This window comes from Falco cherrug, chromosome 2, assembly GCF_023634085.1.
Source record: "Falco cherrug isolate bFalChe1 chromosome 2, bFalChe1.pri, whole genome shotgun sequence".
Taxonomy (NCBI): domain Eukaryota; kingdom Metazoa; phylum Chordata; class Aves; order Falconiformes; family Falconidae; genus Falco; species Falco cherrug.
In genome coordinates, this window is record NC_073698.1 from 100,354,062 (window position 1) to 100,364,463 (window position 10,402).

Here is a 10,402-nt window from a genome sequence, read left to right on the forward strand (position 1 = left end):
TAACCTGTAGTGGTAACTGATTGTATATATACCAAGAAAATCTCAGAAGGGAAGAGATTTAATCTTGTGATGTAACTGAGCAGATACAAAAAGACTTCTTAAGCTTCTTTTCCCCAAAAAATCATGACCTGGCCATCTACGTCGTGGTTTAACCCGGCTGGCAGCCAAGCACCACACAGCAGCTCACTCACTCCCCCTCATCCAGAGGGATGGAGAAGAGAATTGGAAAGGAATGTAAAAATCGAAGGTTGAGATAAGAACAATTTAATAGGTAAAGAAAAAGCCGTCTGTGCAAGCAAAGCAAAGGAAAGAATTCATTCACCACTTCCCACGGGCAGGCAGGTGTTCAGCCACTTTCAGGAAAGCCGGGCTCCATCACATGTAATGGTCACTCGGGAAGACAAATGTCATAATGCCCGATGTCCCCCCCTTCATTCTTCTTCTCCTAATTTATATACTCAGCATGACATCATATGGTATGGAATAGCCCTTTGGCTAGTTCAGGTCACCTGTCCTGGCTGTGTCCCCTCAAAGTTTTCCATGCCCCTCCAGCTCCCTCGCTGGCAGGGCCCAAGGAACCAAAGTCCTTGATTTAGTATAAACATCACCCAGCAACAACTAAAACGTCAGTGTGCTGTCAACATTGTTCTCACACCAAATCCCAAACACAGCACTGCACCAGCTACTAAGAAGACAAGAAGAAAACTAACTCTGTCCCAGCTGAAACCAGAACAACCCACTTTTGTGTGTGGGAGGTGGGAAGGACAGGTGGGTATGGCAGGAGAGGTGCAGCAGCAGACCTCCTCAGTGTGGGGCTCTGAAGGTGGCCAAGACCACAGCATGGCACTAGGACTTCTCTTCTGTTCTCAGACCAGCAGCAAAGTGGCTGCCTGGCAGGGAGGGCTTCCAGGGGCGAAGTCAGGGCACTCGTGTCTTGAAGTAAAGAGCTTCAACAGACATGCAGTCACTGTGAAAGACACAGCCCTCACACATTTACTAGGGGCTAATTTTTGTCACTTTGGCATCATCTGTGGAAGCTCCAAGGTGCACAAGTTGCCACTTAGAGAATCATAGAATCATTTATGTTGGAAAAGACCCTTAAAATGATCAAGTCAACCCGTTAACCTAGCACTACCAAGTCCACCATTAAACCAAGGTCTATTTATATTTTGTCAAATAACAGAAGGATTGATCATAACAGGGCTTATAAATGCTAAATCATTCCTTGTCTTCTGTTTTCTAAAGGTAAATGTCCAGATATTTACTGAAGATACCAGTTCATTCTCTTTGTCTGTTTTCTTTTTGGATTAAACAAATCCACTCCTTCATCTACTTTTCTCAGGGTTTACCAAGTGAAACAAAACCAAATCAAACCAGAAAGCCCCTGGGGAAAAAAATTACGTATTTCAGCTCTTGAAATACGTGAGGCATCTTTAGTGACTTGAACATAATTAAGTGTAAGTATGTAGCACAAAAAAGTGGCTAACTGTGCCTCAGAAGTGTGGTGTGTTTTACTGAGAACCAAGAACCAGCCATATTCTTGCTTTTGAACAAGGGAAAGCTTCTTGTAAGTTAAAGCTAAAATGATTAAAAGATATCTCAGAATCTTAATCTTTATAAAATTCCCAAGTGTAGTTACTAGGAATTTGTATGATCCAATCTTATAGCTTTGGAGAGCATTCAGCTTTGATTAGTAGGCCTGTTAGGAAGACTGTGACCAATGGAGCCTTGGTGGTTTATAGTAGCATTCATGTCTTCCAATCTGGAAGGAGTAAGTAGTAATAATAAATTTTCCTCAGCTCTTAGATAAGCAGAGTACAACACAGTCAGGTAAGACAAAACCTTGTTTGTAATTTCTGTTGAGTAATCCCAGTTAATCAAGCACTCCAACCCCTTAAGAAGATCCAAATTAAAAGTAAGGACATTGATGAATTAAAGCCTTGCTTTAGAGGTCATACAGACAACAGCTTTTTATATTAAAAAGTCAGATCATCTAGTTTATTTATAGCAGGAAAAATATGCGAGTTGCTGACCTTCTTTGTAAAATGTTTAAATTTCCTGTCTTTCTGTATATACCAATATAGCAAGGTCAAGCATATTGTAGGAGAGATATGTAGAAGAGGAAGTCAGCAGTAAATAACAGAAGGGCCTTTTTTTCAAGGAAGAGCTTGGAGGAGTGTTTGGCACAAGATGAGTAGGAGACAGCTTCATGCATGGAAGACCAAATTATTAAGATTTAAAGTGAAGAAAAGAAGGAAGAGAGGAAGCTCTGCCTGTCCGGGTATGAAGGACCCACAAGGTTTAGGGTATGAAACCAGATCTTGAATATCTGTAGACCACAATGATATGAAACCTGGAAGGAGAAATTACTTAGGGCCCGCATGCAAATTTCTGGGATTATTCTGAGAGTGTTCCAGGATTTATATGCCATTGCCATTAGCAGCTGACTTCTAATAATACCAGCTTTCAGAAACGTGCATTTGCCCATTCCCAGCAGATCAGGGTTCAGTAAAAAGACAGTAAAAAATCTGCCACGTGGCATGCACCAAGAGTGCCATTCCATCAGCCTTTCTGCAGATGACAGTTTCCCAGTGGACCCACCTCATTTCCTTGTTTCTTGTTTCACAATTATTTGTAATATGTTAGATGCCATTGCAATCATTCTACCATGAAATGAAATTTTTAGTTGTTTCCGTGCTGTCACTCTGAAGTTGTGGTAATGGTTATTGAAACTTACAAGATAATCAAAGGTGATTTTACCTGCTAAATATTCAGTAAGAAAGCTTTTTTGACATACCACAGCATATACAAACCTATTTTAGATATAGTCAATTACAAAACCACCAGTATTTTAGACAAATGGTAGAATTTTCTGAACATATTAAATGCCTACTTACTTGTAAAGCACTGTAATTCTGTCAGTTCAGGACAGACCACATTATTTTCAGACCATTAATTGGTTTTCATCAAGCTGCAGGAAGAAATAAGGAATCTCTTTTAAAGCCTAGAAAGCATTTTCCAATTGTTATTTGCAATAATAATGTTCAAAAAAAGGACTCCTTTTGGACAAAAATGTTCCTATAGTTCAGCCATCTCTGTTTGTTTCACTGTTTTGCTGCCCAGCATTATAAGGATCATAGAGCTCACTTATGTAGTTTATTATCTTCTTGGGAATCCCTCAAGAACTTTTAAAACAAAAATAAAAGTCAGTCACCTTAAAAAAAAAAAAAAAAGATCTTGCAGTGTAATCTTCATGCATGTGTTCTTCCTGTGGGGATCCCTGACATATGAAGTATTCAGCATTAGGGGTTCAGAGGAAATGAAGGTGGCTTTCTGCAGTTGCTGATAATCAGCCCTGAGCAGAGTTAAGTTCAGACCAAAGCACAACTTAAATCCTCATGCTTACGCTCCAGCAAGAGACCACAGCCCAATGTAATAGAGCAGACGGCACTGCTAGGCACTCTGCTTCTGCAGCAGAGTCCACATCCAGCCAGTGTATGAATTGGACTTCTCAGCCCCATGTGATGCCTCATAGCTCTAAGAGGTATTCTATGATTTATTATTTTTTTTAGTTCAGAATGCATAAAATTATAAAGATCAGTGTTGTAGACTGAGTGGTATAGCCAATATCATAGCGTGATTGAAAGAGAAGGCTCAAGCGTTGATCAATTTATAGTGCTGAGCACTGAAACACCTAAGGGAAGGGAATGATAACTTTTGTTGCCACTGCTTTTGAGACAAAAATCTCCATCTGAGGAGATGTGCTGTAACATGTCCAGTAGTGCTCATCCACACAGAACAGCATAAAATCCTACTTAGGCGGGCAGAAGTGGTAAAGGAAAGCATGGTATGATTTACTATTCTCAAATTTAAAAGGTATAACCTACACCCAGGAGAAAACTGAACATCTTTCTTTGAGATTATTTACTTGTTTTTCGTTAGTTAAGCTAAGACTCCACAGTGATGCATCAATAAAATAATTACTTTTCAGCCTACCAAGGTGTCAGCTTCATATAAGTAACGGGTTTGTAGGCATTTATTAATATGTCCATAAACCAACTGCCTCAATAGTTCACTGCTATAGGGCTCAAATTCTGTTTGCTTGTGAAGGATGAAAATTGCTGAGTAATAGTCAATTGAACACTTGCAGTGATGTACTTACTGTTCAGCTTATCCCTAACAAGTTCTCTCTAATGGGTGAGTTGAAACCTTCCCTAGGGAGCACCCATTTCCCTTTGCGTTCCCCAGGTGACTGGCTCTGCTATAAAAAACTCTCCTGTAGATGTCTTAAAGGGCCAAGGTAAATGCCACTTCAGTACAGTAAGGTTTTATCCCAATTTTAGGGGAACATTTATATTCCAACACTAAAAATGTTAGTCGTGCTGTGATTCAGGCGCTTTGATCTAGTTGTGCTATGGTGCTGACAGGGCTTTAGAAATGCCTGACTGTCATCATGTCCTAACTCCACAGTGGACTGTAGGGGCTATGAGAGTCAGCCTTGCTTTGGCTGCCTTTCTGACACCAGTTCTGGCATAAAGGGTGAATTTCAGTAACTATCAGATTTGTCAGAAAAGCTGGGGAACATTCCCACACTACCCCCGGAGATATCCACAGTCTGGATTTTTGGTCACTTGTGGGAGCTGAGAGATCAGTCTGAATCCTTTTAGGCAGAGGGGGAAGGTGACCCCTGGTCTTGTACCTGCTTCTTGTGACTTCCGAAAATTACCAAGGAGTTTACCTTCGGTAAGACTGTCCAATTGCAATAAGAAGTAACAGGAGGAAATTATAAGTAAAGAGGTAGTTCCCACTGCGTGTTACATAAAGACCATTTTGGCAAGTGCGCTCTATGAAAAAAAAAAAACTTCTTTCCCTTCAGGTAAGCAAGGAAAAATCCTAGCTAGTTTATGTGCCCTGACTCAATATGTGTTACTCCTCTACTGCGCAGCACCACAGGACTCAGGTGGCTGAGGGGCTGCCCCAAATCAGAACTGTGAAGATCCTTAAGATACATAATATTAAAAGACTTAAGGCTCCCACAAGCTTTATGCGCCTCTAGGATTAGATGAGACTGAAGCAAAAATTTTGAGGATTTAAACTTTGGACTTGGAGGCACATCACCAGCAATTTTTTTCCCATTCAACTGTACTCTGCATTGCAGTAGTCTAAGATGAAGGTCTATCACATGGCTATTTGCAGTGCAAATGTTCTGGAGCTCAAAACTTTGGAGCTGAACCCAATCTTCTTATCCTTTTGTAAGGATGATTAAATTAAGCGTTTGGATTCAAGCCTATCTCTGATTTATATGTTTCTTACATAGTGCTGTACATATATGTATATTTTAAACTATATATTTCTATTACTGGCAGCTTTCCTTCCAGAAGAATAACAACGTCTGGCACTAGCATACAGTTACAAATATAAAAGCTAATAAATATGTCATTTAGACTAATATAGTAGGTTTAAAATAAACCATCCCAAGAAGTTGTGTTTTTTTTTAAATATGGCAGCTGTCGTAATTTTGTCTAAAGACAGGAGCCACTAGGGGCCACCATACACCTCACAAAAAGGGTATTTCTTTCCCAGGGGAAAATATTAAAACACATTCCACTTGTACATAACTGACTTCACCTTTCTCATGAAATTTATTTGCAAAATTTGCAAAGAAAAGCGTTTCTTGTAATTGGGTTTTTACTCTGTCTCGTTCATTTCCGGTGGCACAGTTGTACATATGTTCGTGACAACAGACTGAAGGCTGAGAAGCACTAAATGACGACCTCACTTCATGAAAATTGCTTTCTCCATGAATTACTCCTGGATAAAATGAACTGTGTTCAGCATTAGTTTTAAAAAAAATATGAAAATGGCAAAGTAATCTGCTTTGTATTTTCAAATAGGTACCTTTTGAGATAAGACCATACAATTTTAACAAGGAAGCATTTATGCCAAAGCTGTACTTGAAGTTATGATGCATTGCAATTACTTCCATTGGAGCTACCTCTTCACTTGAGGTCTTTAGGATTTTCAAGGAAAACGTTGTGTTCAGTGACTCAACTAACTACTTATATTACATACAGTTTATGCAGGAATCACAATAAAAATAAAATTTAGAAAAGTTATCTTGTTTCTTTGGCAGAGGCTGCATATACATAATTTTCTATCTCCACCTGTTCTCTTCATCTACACGTTAATCCCAGTTGAATAGTAATTGTCCGTACAGAGTAACCTGTAAGACTGAGTACTTCCTTAGCATTAGAAACAGGAGAACCCTGAAATCTTAGTGGAAAGACTTTGTTGTAACTAGCAGATCATTTAGATTTACAAGATATATATATACAATATAAGATATATATACATATACAAACAGCTAGTTGGATACTTGGTGAATGATCAGTCCATATGTGTATCGATGATATGATTCCACTGGACCCAGCAAAATTGTTTGTATAGATTCCCACAACCTAACCAGTAGGATTCATGGTTACTTTCACATTTGTTTATGGGTTTCATGTGAGAAATCTAAAGATATATTAGCAAAATTCTAATATAAACTACTAGAATTCAGATTCCAACTAAAATATTTTTTCTCTTTTTCCTTTTTCAGTTTGGGATTTTTGGTACAGAATGCTGGGTTTTCCATTCTCAAATTTCTTACATTTACAGCAAGTTCTTAGCCACAGTGGAAGGATTAAATATGCCAATTTATACCAATTAATATTTCTCTTTTAAGAATATGTGGCATTCACTGGCGTCATAGTGAGACTTCTATTAAAATTAAGTTCAATCTTACACATTTACATTTCTTCCCTTTTATATGCAAAAATAGTTCATTAACTGAAAGCTGCCTTTTCTTCTGGTTAGTCCTTGACTTGTGTTCAACCAGCTGAAGACCCTGTGCTGCTTTGCAGAACTGAATGGCCTTTCAGCTGCCATTGCCTTTCTGGAGCAGCCTGAACACAAAGGAGAGTTTATTTAGGAGGCTAATACATACTGTTATGCCATGATTCATACTTATAGTGCACATCAGTTTCAAACTGCTGCTCCTTTGACAGTGTGAGATGGTCAGAGAGGATGTTAAATTCTGTTTGATATTTATTGTCTTTGCCCTCATTTGAGAATAATTTAGAGCATTAAGTTATTGAGAATTTTAAAGTCACGTTGAAGCTTTTAGCCACTCAGGCTTTGTTAAATCACATGGCATCTTCATGATCTGTGTTCTCGCAGGTGAAATTCAATGGTCAAATATAATGAAAACAGACTGTCTCTAAGAAGAGTGGGCAATTCACGAGAGGGATAGAGATCAAATGTTGTTCCTGCATGTTCTTTATTTTCTGAAAAGTCAGAACCTCAATGTAAGATGATAGCATAAGAATAAGAAGTATTAAACTGTTGCCAAGTGTTAATACCCCAGGACAAATACAGACTGGTGAATTCTGGCATAAGATACTGATCAAGGCATAAATCGTAAGTGGGGGCAGCAAAAGCATTTATGATTTAGTACAGCATAAACCCTGCTATTCAGTAGAGTATTACCATCTATCACAAATGGTGTCCTGGATTTTCAAAGAATCCTCCAGGTATTAGGCATCGAATTCTTCAGAGGGTTCAGCAGATGATTGTACTCCCTTAAGAGCTAAATGTTGCTTGTATATTGGAAAGTGAATACACGTGATGGAAAAGATGTGGGGAAAGAGCTCAGTATCAGTTATTTCATTCATATATGGAACTGCATTCTCATTCCTTTGCTCTGAAACTTATTGCATACTAGAAATTTTGCACCCTAGCTGAGTGTCTTCTCTAATTCCTAAACTGTTAATTAACAACACATGACTGCCATGCTGGTGCCAAATTTCAAGCTGAGCAGTATCTCACTGTCATTGGGATACCGCCTTGAGCAACAATTATGGATCGTGTTTTATGTCTTCCTCAGAAGAAAAATGCTGTTAATTTATGGGCCCATTGGGAAGGGAATGTCAAGGGCTTCAGGACACACTGGCCATTTCCAAAACTGGTTTTGTTTCCTTTCTGCTGGCGGATTTTTTTTTTCAGTGCAAATAGCTTTGGTCATAAATCCCTATCCAACTTTTTTTCTTTTTTTCTTTTTTCTTTTTTCTTTTTCTTTTTCCTTTTTTCTTTTTTCTTTTTTTTAATGTATGATATAACATGTGCCAGAGTTCACCTTTTAATATGTGAATGAAAAAATTTTTTTCACCTCATAGTTTGGCTTTGGAAAATGTATTTTTAGTTTTTGCCTCAGACAACTGCTTACTTAGACAAAAACATCATTTTCTGACACATAAAATTATTACAGAATTTGGTGAAATTTGAGCAACAAGTTTTCTTCTAGAGTTGAGTCAGAAAGTCAAGAGATTTCATTTCTGGCCTCATAGCATATCTGTAGGTTTTAGACCTCTTTGCAGTGTTTCCATGCTTCATTCATAGTATCTGCATTTAAAAATAATGAACCTGTAATTTTAGATAGTTTTTGAACAGTTTTAAAAAATCAAACCTGAATCTGAAGTTAAGCTATGTCAAACTGACATTTTTATTTGTTTGTTTTCCATTGTTCAAAAAAAACCCAAACCAACACATAGATTTTGTAGGGGGCCCTCCCACTCCCCAGTTAAGTAAATAACTGAAAGTTTATTCACTGCCATATTCTTATTTATAACTTCTCCGATGGCACTTCTTCTTCTTGGTTTTTTTGGGGGTTTTTTTTTGCCTCAACTACCTGCAGGCTGCTTTGTGAAAAGTCTTTTCCTTTGCATATCATTTTTCAGTGAATCCTTTATTCCTCCTTCACATAAATGTATAATTTCTGCTAAAGTCAGCAGAACTTCTTTTTCTTTTTCTACCCCCTGCTTTACAGACACTGTTCAACTCATTTACTTCCCTGTTGTACTCTACTAGTTGTGCTCTTTCTTATTGCAACAACTTGCACAGATTTGGTACAAGGATCGGTGCACCACCTCGCGTCTGTGCCCACAATAACTAGCTCTCGGGCGCTGTGTTCCACCACACAGTGACTCCCACCTCCCCTCTCTGCTGTTCCTGATGGGAAGGATGACCCCCTGACCGACATGCAGCGAGCTGGAACTCCCTGTTTCACAATCCTAGCAAAACATTCTTCTTTCGTGATTTCCGGAGGAAGTGAATGAGTTATAATAATGGAGGGAAGGGAGAAGCTTCCAACTCTTTCCACTTCTGGATGTTTGGGCTGCAAGGAGTGAGGTTACTGCATTATTATGAAAGGATATTGTGCTATTCTGAGATCTCAAGACCGGAGGAGGGTAAATAATATAACTTTTTATTTCCATGTTTACAGATATGGGAGACAACCCATCTCATTGGTCCTCTGGACTCAGAAACTGATTAAGAAAATCTGCCTTCATCTGGGGGCACCGACCTCCCTGAGGCTCAGTTACCTGTTTTGCTTGTGTCCACACCTCAAACACGCATGTGGGGTCTCTGCAGCGCCGCAGGGTTGTTACCATCACTACTCCCCCACTCACAGATTGCTCGCAGCCCGCCAAGATGCCTTTTCCCTGCTGGAGGCAGGGGACCATGCAGGGCTGAGACCCTCACCCTGCCAGAAGACCCCTGGCCCCAGCCCGGACCCCAACCCCACAGATGGGGCTGCAGCCGCCCGCCCCCAGGGCTGCCCTGGGCCCTGGAACGGCCACCCTGGGGCTGTGGCTGCCAGTGTCTTCTGCAGTGGCCTGTGCTCCTCAGCCCTTCGGGATGCCTCTGTATTGTGCCACTAACGAGCTGGCGGTGCTTTCTGTGTCCCTGTGGGTGGACATTTATAGCTATAGAAAAAGAAAGCCGGGTAGTGAGGCTGTGCATGCTGCAGGTAACTGCTAACAAGATGCCTTCCTGTAGCAGACATGGAGTTTCATCTTGGGTGCATCGACACATATGAACATCACTTCCCAATTTTAGATAGGGATGAGGCCCTGAATAGTAGTATTTTTTTGCTTTGCAGTTTGGGGAGCAAATGAATCTGAGGTGTAGGTAGGCTCTTCCCTCCCATTTGTTAAGGCAAAAGGTTCAGAATTTTTCTCCCTTTTTCCATTCAGCCCCTGCATAGATCAAAATTTGATTTATCAGTTACTTATCATTACAGACAGCCTTGGAGCCAGGTTTATTCAATTGCTGTCAGAGTGACACACTGTTACTGACACCTCCCACTCTGTGAACAGAGTGCGCCCTGTCAGAGCCCGCTGCTGGCAGCTGGGACCCATCAGGCACCACCATCATGTCCAAGCAGCAGGTAACACAACCTCTCCCAGGAGAAAAAGGTACTATAGCGTTACTTGATTCAGGAGGCCAAGAGTGCTTTGGCTATTTCTGCATTAAAAAAGAAATAAATCATGGGGTTCTTTCAAATGTCTGCAGGTCTCTG